The sequence below is a fragment of the Protopterus annectens genome, chromosome 3.part1, assembly GCF_019279795.1.
Source record: "Protopterus annectens isolate FY-2018-M chromosome 3.part1, PAN1.0, whole genome shotgun sequence".
Lineage (NCBI taxonomy): Eukaryota > Metazoa > Chordata > Ceratodontiformes > Protopteridae > Protopterus > Protopterus annectens.
This window is the reverse complement of record NC_056732.1, coordinates 1096471991-1096482408: the sequence shown is the minus strand read 5'-3', so window position 1 is coordinate 1096482408 and position 10418 is coordinate 1096471991. Positions and strand designations below refer to the sequence as shown.

General features: G+C 38.1%; 1 protein-coding gene across 1 annotated transcript in view; it reads left to right on the top strand.

The window, feature by feature from the left end:
• The first annotated feature begins 2043 nt into the window (after window positions 1–2043).
• Window positions 2044–10418, top strand: part of LOC122798374 (trafficking protein particle complex subunit 9-like) — a 473700-nt gene continuing 465325 nt past the window's right edge. The window contains exon 1 of the mRNA XM_044067242.1: window positions 2044–2108. The gene's annotated coding sequence lies outside the window, so the exon portion shown is untranslated. The remainder of the gene's footprint in view (window positions 2109–10418) is intronic.

Here is a 10418-nt window from a genome sequence, read left to right as displayed (position 1 = left end):
TCTGAAATTCATAATACACAGTTTGCTACACATAGATATTATTGAATGGTTTCCTATTTCATTTATTATATTTTTAACAATTTCCTAGCAGGTGGGTAATGCTGTCTAAGGAAACTGATGAAAACTCTGCATTTATGTTGTAAATATATATGTGTGTGTGTGTGTGTGTGTGTGTGTGTGTGTGTGTGTGTATAAAATAATGTGTTTGTGTGTGTGTGTGTATATATATATATACACACACATATATATATACAGTTTTGCAAGGCATTTTGATATCTTGTATCTGTATAACTGTACATCAACACAGCATAAAATGTGTTTGATTTTACCTCTAAGCCATGTAAAACTGTTTGACTTTATTTAGTCCAGCTGGATGAATGCAGAACAAGTTCAAGGTGTGTGTTTGATTGCCATCAACTTAATTGCATACAGTCATATACCCATGCCACAGTTTTTACTTCTTTTTTGAAGACTAGATGATTAAGTAAGCCAATGTACACAACTGCTCTTCATTCTATGTCAGTGCACCATATAGTTGCACAGAATGGTATATAACTGTACTATGAAAAACACTTAAAATTGTTTTGTATATGGCTGCTCAGATCATCAGCTTTTATTGAAATGAAAAAACCTCATTGCATTATCTTTTTCATTAACATGACTCACATTTAATTCTTGTTTAACTGCTCTTTGTGTGCTTAAACAAGAATTATAAGCTATTCTTGGATACTATCTGAGGTCCTGTGAGCTGCATTGGCAGTACTAAATGCCATTCCAACAATACTGGTGTTTTCCAGCCACTTTAAACCTGGGATCGACTTTCTGCCCTTAAATATTGTTTTAAACATAATCTGTCTTTTGTCTCTTGCTTATAATTAAGTACTTTAAATAATTGCTTATTGTGTGTGCTAAAATTTCAGCGCTAGTGTCTGAAGTTTTTAATGATGTGCCAATGTGAATCATAATTTCAGTATTACAACTAAAATGCAAATGTGGCCATGCCCCTAATAAGATTTGATCCTTAAATTTTAGTTCTGTGGTCACCACGTTCTCACAGTAAGGAAGTGCAACCCCTACTAGTTACTGGAAAAAGTGTGAGACATATAATAATAAAGCTGTGCTAACAAAAGTACTCTAAAGTTTGGCTACAGTCCGCTGCTTTAAGCAGAATCCTTAAACCTGTACTTCACCAGTATTGACAAGCTTTATGCATGCACTGGACATCCAAAACAGCACTTTGTCGCATATCTCTCAACCTCTTAGACAAGAAATTTGGACAAAGCCATAAGTAAAAGTGGGACAATGGCCCAAAAATAGGAACAATTTTTTAAATATTGCTGTTATAAACTTGGAAAGTTAATGGAATAACAGGTTTTGCATTAGCATGAATTTTCTGAATGATATGACGTCTGAAACTAAAATGTCTGTCATTATTTTCTAAATTCAATCTGTAATGATTTACCACTAATTTGCCAGAAAAACGCAAGTATATAACAAACAGACCAAAAATATGAGGCCAAAATCAGGACATTCTGCGAAAATCTGTACAGCTGAGAGGTATGATTCCTGTGATCACTGCAGTGAGTGTAATGGGAGAAGGAGCATTTTACTGAAAACCCTGCAGTGGAACAGTTGGATGTGGCATTCATTTTCATAAGCATTTAATTTGGTATAATACCGTTAAAAAAGTATAGCTGTTGCTACAAAAGCAGAGGCTGACGCGGCAGTTTTCCATAAGTGTGAGCTCACTGGCTGACTCATCTGCGGACTTATTTTCTCCTTTTAAATATAACCGTCCATTCCAAGATGTCATTGAAAATTCATTACCTTGCGATCAATAGCTGCAAATCTCATCACACATCACAGAAGTTTCTTTCATTATGTTTTATCCATGTCTTATATTTAAGTGTTGAGCTTTTAGTGTTGTGTTGTTACTCTATAAATATAAATGTGTTGCACTGCTCTGCCTTTCTTGGCTCAGTGTCTTAAGATTTCAGACTGAGTGAGAAAAAGCTGACAGCAGTCTTACTTAGCAGAGTAAGGTGCACAGAAGAATATCCAAGCTGGAGGGCAACAAAAGTTCAGCCACCGACTCTTGAAATCTGAAGGTAGTCTGCAAGCTATAAATTTTGTTTTCTTGAATCTACAACAGTGAAACTGAACAGAGTGAAAGTTTTTATTGTGTTTATTTGAAATTGCAACTGGTTTCCTGTTCTGTGATTCCTTAAGTGGGATTAGGAAGATTGCAAATGGTGGTATGTGGGGAATGAACAGTTTAGTAACTTCATTTGCAGGTTCAGCCACAGTTTTTTTTTCATATTTTTTGAGATTCTGGTGTTATCTGGTCATGCAGATTTTCACATTCTAAGCTGTTATGTTACAGATCATTTACTGCCTTTTCTTTTTGAAGTCCAGTGCTGCTTTTGTGCTCGATTTGGGGTTAGTTTGCCTTTGAAAGCATACTATGTGGGATGAATTCCTGCAGTGTATTTTAACTGAAATTTTAGAGTTGCAGACTTCATTTTTCACTTGAGGCACATAACCTTAATCCCTTTGTCTGTCCCTTCAACTTACATAAGCAGTTGTAACACAAGTGCACTTTACATAAAATAACATGTCAGAGTTGACATTTTGCAGCTACTGATTCGAACATTCTGTAGGATTCCATCCCATGATATCTAATTGTACTTTACCATAATCCAGGAAACAGAAGCACGTGTTAAAAACCCATATTGTCAGAAGGAGGACATGTAAAATGTAATAGGCAATAAAAAGAGTGGGATTAATAAGATTAATGGTGATGAAGATCATTCCTTTCTAACAACTGACTTAGAAGTCTTAAGAAGTCTGTACGATACAGAGTATAGTGACAGGGACTTTAGCCAGTGTGCAAGGCACATGCTGGAGCCCCTTGATGATCTTTGTTAGAAACCTCTGAGGTCTGTCTAATTGCTGCAAGTGCTTAGTACATACCAAATGGGGCATTATACTAAATTATAGGCTGGATAAGTGCCGATTATAGGGGGAACTACATGCTCCAGGTGAGGTTCACATAAGATTGATGATGTTTTTGTTTGTGAAACATGGTTAAAGAACAATGACTGGAAACCAGTTCTGTCGTGGTATAAATGTTTTTACTGTAACAGACGTTCTATCAAAAAATCAGATGGAGTTATTATGATAGGGATTAAAGCTAGTTATGAGACTTGTGATTATTACATGTTCAGTGATACTGACAGTACTGTAGATTGTGTAACTGGGACAATAAAGGCAACCCTGGAACATATAACAGTTGGAGTGTGTAAACCACCAAAGTCAAGTGTTGATAACCTAGAGGAATTCATACAATTCTTCCTTGAAGCACAGGGGGGGTGAATAATAGATGCTGGTGACTTAAATTTACCAGATATAAACTGGAATAATATTGATACAACAACAATAAGGAAATTATTTACAACATATGTTTAGGAGCAACAATTACTTCAGATTGTTAAAAAAAGCCTATCAGGGAACTGAACATGCTAAAGAAATTACTGTTACTTCATGTCAGGTTTTATCACCATTGATGTGCAATGATCATGAGGTTATAACATTTAATTTGTTGCTAAATAATTCAGACAGACTGAAATCTAAACCAGTGCACAGAAGACTAATGACAGATTATTTGGAAGCAAAACAGTCACTATGTAAATCTAATTTGAATGATATGTTCAGTCGAAAAACTGCAGAAGGGAGTATAGCAAGTTTTGAAGGAGAAATTGTTTAAATGCAAAAACATTAATAAGCAAATAAATAAATAAAATGTTTAACATCAGGATCTGGGCACACAAGGTCAGAAGGATATATTTCCATAAGAGTGAGATATTTGATTAAAATGATAGACAAACAAATGTAAGAAATTGAAAAGAAGTCTAACTATGACTTTGAAAACTGAAATAAACAAGCTGGAAAAATAAGTTAAACATAGTGTGAGGCAAGATCAAGGAAAAAATTGAAAATAATTTATATAAAGATATTGAGCATAATAGGAAACCATTTTATGGACACATGATATGTGGCAGAAGAAAAGACAGAAATTGATAAACTGTGTATAGATTCTAAAATGTATTCTCAGACACATCTTCCTCCACCAGCATATCCCAACAACTAAAGCATTACTCAAATATCTGCCCGCAACTATTTTACTGTCCTTTTCTCTACAACCCCAACAGTAAAATAAAACCACACAGTACCACCAAACCCCTTCTTCCTACACTAAATATATACCATAAAACTAAATGTAAACCACGGCAAGCTTACCTAATACTGAGATTACTACAAAGTGGTGATGTACACCCAAACCTAAGAAGCTTATGCAATAAAATAACTTCCCTGCATGATTGGATAGAACAGTACAACCCAGATGTCTTAGTCCTAACAGAAACATGACTACTCTGAGGAATAGAAGATACTGAAATTATAAGCCATCTTTAGACCAAACAGACTAAAAAAGAAGGGTGGATAGATGGCACTCCTATATTTATCCAGACTCCATATAACCCATTACCCACACAAACCACCCACATTCCTTAATGCTGAAGTACTAATAAATACCCCAAAACTTAACTCTGAAAAAATCTGTCTCATAACAGTCTATATTCCTCCAGGAAACAGTGGACCAATCCTGGAAGACATACTGTCATGGACAACTGACAACATCAAGCTAGAAACCATAATCTTAGGAGCTTGAATATTAACTGGCAAGCCATTACTGTAAACTCTCCAAATACAAATAGAAATCTCTACGGGTTTAAACAACTAATCACTGAACCTACAAGGTACAAGAAAGACTTCACTAACCATTCTACCCTTGATTGGATCCTTGTTTCCCACCCAACCAATTTTTCCTCCTCAGGTAGACTAACAAATTCACTAAGTGACCATCTTCCAGCCTTTGCTATCAGAGCAACCACCCACATCCCCCCCAAAAAATACCATAAAACAGAAATACCACTAGACTCAATCAAGAAACACTCAACAACCTACTAAATTACTACCACTAAATGTTGCTCTTCAGTACTTCAATGCTATTTTCTTAAAAAATAATTACTAGTCTGGCCACCGTACAAACAGAGTAAAGAAAACAAAAACCCCTTGGTTAACAGCCAACTGCATTGACCTCATGAAGCAAAGAGACATAGCATGGAACAACTGGAAACAAAACAGAACCCAACAAAATCTCTAAGCTTATTAAACATTACAGAATTGAGTAACCAAACTAGACAACAAATGTAAACAATCATACTACTCCAATCTTTAGCTTCAACACAAATACAACCCCCAAACATTTTTGCACTCTAGAACTACCATCCTCATGCCAGGCTCAAACAAAGACCACTCCCCCTCACCTAGTGCCCCCTCGAGCCCAAATTGCTGAAGAATTTAACAAACATTTCATAAAATCCATAGCAGTCCTACTCACCTCAACAAACTCTGGTAACTCACAACTAAGCCTACACACCAACAACAATTCTTTAACACCCCCACAAAAGATCAGTCATATGACCATAACACTAATCAACAAAATAGCTCAAACAACACTTTCCATCCCATACCCACCTCTCAAATAAAAAAAAATACTACTCAGGCTCAAACCCTGCTCCACTTCAGCAATCTCCCACCCCTTTACCTAAATCTTGCTGCCGACTCAATTACATATCCAGTCAGCATCCTAATAAACATGTCACTCTGTGAAGCCACAGTCCTTACAATATTGGAACCATCTCACATAACTCCTATTCATAATGGAAGACATGGATTAATCCATGGAAATTTCTAATTTCCAGCCAATATCAGTCCTATCCAAAATCATGAAATATCTACTCCAAAACAACCTGCTGTCTCAAAACAAACATGGCTTCAGGCCAAATCACACCACATCTGCAACACTGCTATCCTTTGCAAACACCATTAACAAAGCCAGAGACAAAAGTCACCTAGTAGCCGCAACATTCCTAGACCTCTCAAAAGCATTAGATACTGTTTCACACACTTTACTACTTAACATGCTGTACAACCTAGGGTGTTCCTCCTTCACACTCCAGTGGTTCCAAAGTCACCTCCGTGATAGGAAACAAGCAGTTAAATGGTCAAACCAACTCTTTCCCCTTCCTACCAAACCCCACAGGAGTACCCCAAGGCTCTGTCCTAGGGCCCTTACTAATTAACATATTCACAAATAACCTATACACCTACATTAATTTATTTTATTTATTTATTTTACATTTGTTGACCGGGATTGTCTGACTGAACTGAAGAGCCCTTTTTCAGCGGAGGCCTGGGGAGAAAAGCTCCAACATATTATACAATTTTCAATATAAGTTAGCATTAAACAGCAATGTTACAGGATTATTACAAGGCATTACGTAGCAACACAGTGTTATACAGTGTCAATAATCAGGAGTATAGCATAACTATTTCAAGATGTATAAGAAGAAATATGTCATTAAGATGAGTATAGTTTTTGGGGTAAGTGGTTAAAAAAACAGTTTTATTATGATGTAGTTGCATGAAGGCAAGACAATCACAATAGAATGTTTACACAAAACTAAAAAAAACGGAACCACCTGAAGCCTTCACAGAAACCAAGAACTACAAAATACAAAACTGTCGGGGATGCTGCTAATAAAAACAAAAGCCACTAGCGTAATAAACTTTTAATTGACGCTTTCGTAAAAAGTTCTTCAGAAATGCAAAAAGACAATTCAACACACTCAATTTAAATAGAAAATCTTAACCAATAAAAATCATTTTACATTTGAAATACAATTAAAAAATCAATTAAAATATAATTGTCTGTTTAATTAAAAAGCAGTCCACACCACCACTTTCCTTAAGGGGCCTTAAGCTTACGATCAGCACTAGTAGAAAGCTACGTTCTCTCATAAAAACATCCAAGGCCAACTTTGAGAGAAAAATCGCTATGGGCACTAAAGATAACCACAAGGCCTTCTTCTGCTATGTTAGAAACCTGGGCGGAAACCCTCAGATATGCTCAGAGTTAGTTCACAATGACAAAAAATACACTGAACCCACAGATATTGCCAACATTCTGGCAGACAGGTTCAGTGCAAATTTCTCCCCTCCCTCACCCCAAAAGAAGAAATACTTATCCCAGCTGAATGTAAACTCCCTGTCATCTCAGATGTCCAGGTGAGAACCGCCCTCAGCAAAGTTAAAAACACAGCATCAATGGGACCTGACGGTATCCTGGGTTGCGTGCTACGTGAACTCCAAGAGGAGCTAAACCCGCACATAAAAATGCTATTTAACCTTAGCCTTACTACAGGATATGTACCTGAACACTGGCATACAGCAACAGTAGTCCCACTCCACAAAGGAGGCACCTCTACAAACCCTGGTAACTACTGCCCCATAAGCTTAACTAGCCTGGTCTGCAAAGCTATGGAAAGAATCATTATGGAACTCATAAACAGAGACATTGGGGACTTACAGACACTTGATCCCACCCAGTTCGGCTTTGTAAAGGGCAGATCCTGCCTTGAACCTGGTTGACTTTTTCGAAACAGTCACTAGAGCCATTGACGAGGGCAAAGCAGTCCATACAGCCTACCTGGACTTGGCTAAAGCTTTTGAAACAATACCCCACTCAGGCATCATAGACAAGCTCAACAGCTTAAATGTAAATCCATATGTCACAAGATGGGTTGCAAACTGGCTAAAGGATAGAACCCATAAAGTCAAAATCGCTGGAGCCATGTCAGACTCAAAGCCAGTCACAAGTGGTGTCCCACAGGGCTCTGTCCTGGGACCCCTCTTGTTCGGCATTTATTTCTCAGATGTGAAAGCAAACATGGGAGGGTTGTGGCTGACAAAGTTCGCAGATGACTGCAAACTAGGCGCCATAGTCGATACACCAGCTGACACATACAGCCTAGAGAAAGGCCTCACTGAAACAGACAACTGGTGCCGGAGTCATGGCCTTAAATTAAATGCCAAAAAATGTATAGTCATCCCCAACAAAGTACCCACAAATTATCACATAGACAGTAACCCACTGAGTACGGAAAAAGTAATCAGAAACCTGGGGACCCAAGTCGATAGTGACTTCTCATTTGACAACCACATTGCCAAAGTGGTTAGAAAGACTTTCTACCTTGCCCACCTTATCATGAAGGGATTCACATCCAGATCAAAGGAGGTCATTGTACCCTTATACTCCTCCCTTATCAGGCCCATGATGGAGTACAATGCCCCATTTGGTATGTACCTCACCCGGCACTTGCAACAGCTAGAGAGACCCTAAAAGCACCTCACCAAGAGGATCAAGGGTCTCCAACATATGTCATATGCTGCCAGACTAAAGAAACTCCAGCTCTATTCAGTAGCATACCGCCTACTCAGAGGTGATCTGTGCCTGACGTACAAGGCCATGTCCAATCAGGAATTGATGGATATGCTCCACCTCAAAAAATCCAAATCCATCAGAACCACGAGAGCTAAAGATTTAAACCTCAGCACAAATATGAATAGGACATGCTGGAGGGACAGATTCATAACTCAGAGGCTTCCCATACCCTGGAACAGAATCCCAGTTCATGTTAGGCAGAGCTCCTCACTGACTCTCTTCAAGAGAAATCTTGACGAGTGGATGGGAGATCATAGGTTTACCCCAGGGGTCATCTCTGTGTCACTACTAGACAGAGGCACAGTAAACTAATTCTATTATGTAAGGGGGTCTTCACTGTGTCACTACTAGACAGAGGCACAGTATTCTAAATCTATTCTGTGCACTTTTGTACCATTACATGGGGTGGGGAAAGCCACATCACTATGGCTAGGCTTATAAATGCCCCAGGGCAGATAGCCTAGTACTAAACTATGAAACTATGAAACGAGCTTTCAAAAAACATTTTATATTAATAGTTTCATTCAAACAGACTGTACATTTGCTTGCAACTTTAACTGCCATTCAATCTCCTTCATTTCAGCTTTATTTTTTGTAATCACCTCCCCTCATATTTTCTGATACATGTTCCAACACCCCAAAATAATTTTTTTTTAAATTAGCACAAAGCACAGAGTGTCTAAACAAAGCATTATTACTGTCTTTGCTTTTTATAGCATACAGATGTTCTCTTACTCTTGTAGCAAAATTCCTAGTTGTCATGCCAACATAAAAACTGGGACATACAGAACACAAAGCAATATAAATGACCCCCTTTGTATTGCAAGTAGATCTACCTGCTGGCTTGATAGTATATGTTAAATGCTCCAAACTAATACAAGGCCCTTCACTGATGTATTAAAAGTTTATTACGCTAGTGGCTTTTGTTTTTTTTAGCAGCATCCCTGACAGTTTTGTATTTTACCATAGAATGTTTCTCTGAGGCAATTTGCTTAATAGATTTTAGAAGACAGTAGAAAGAGTAGTCAAGGAAGATTAGAGAGAGCTAGTGAGAAGAGTGAATTAAGGGCAGAAAGTAGATTAAGGTATGAGAAGTAGGGGATGTTAAGGAGGGAGAGTGCAGTGGCAGGACCAGTGACTTTTAAAGTGCTCTTTGGTGGCTATCTTAAATTGCTTAGGATGTGTAAGGGTCCTGATTTCTAGTGGGAGCCTATTCCAGGCAATAGTGGGGTGATAGCTGTACATGTTGCGTCCAAATTTAGACTTGGGTTTGTAGAATTGTAGTAGGTCTTGGTTAGAGCTTCAGAGAGGTCTGGAGGGAGAATAATGGGAGATGAGAGGGGATAGTGCTGGGCAGTAGGAAGGCTGGTATAGGATAGAATGGATGATCTGGAGCTGAGAGAAGAAGCTGGTGGGGTAATTCAAGTCAGTTTAGGTGTTTTAGAGAGAGACGGTGATGGGATTTGTAGGTTTGTTGGGCAGCAATTCTAGCTACCTTGTTGTAGGTAGATTCGAGTTTGGTCAAAAGTGCGGAGTTAAGATTTATGAGAATTTGAAAACTGTACATTAGACTGGGTAGAAGGTAGGTATGAGAGAGCGTAATCTTGGCTTCAGAGGTAAGGAATTTCTTGTAATAGTAAAAGAGCCCTAGTTTTGAACGTGTCTGTTTGATACAGCTATTAACATGCAAGTCAAATGTAAGCTGATCGTCGATGGTTACACCTAAGAGCTTAGTACTGGATGATGACTCATCCTTAACCTGCACATTCTGTACCCTCCCTGAACTGCTATTCAAAGCCCAACTATCTTTCTCAGCAATTGAATCATGGTTACAGAATCCCAACTCTTTCTAAATCCCACCCAAAAACTAACATGATATTCCACCCCAAAAATAGCACCCTCAACCAACCCAACTAAATATTTATACAGCCGACACTAACATCTTGGACATCGTTCAAGAAACTTAACTACTTGATGTTATAATTGATGATAAACTCAACACTGACCCTCA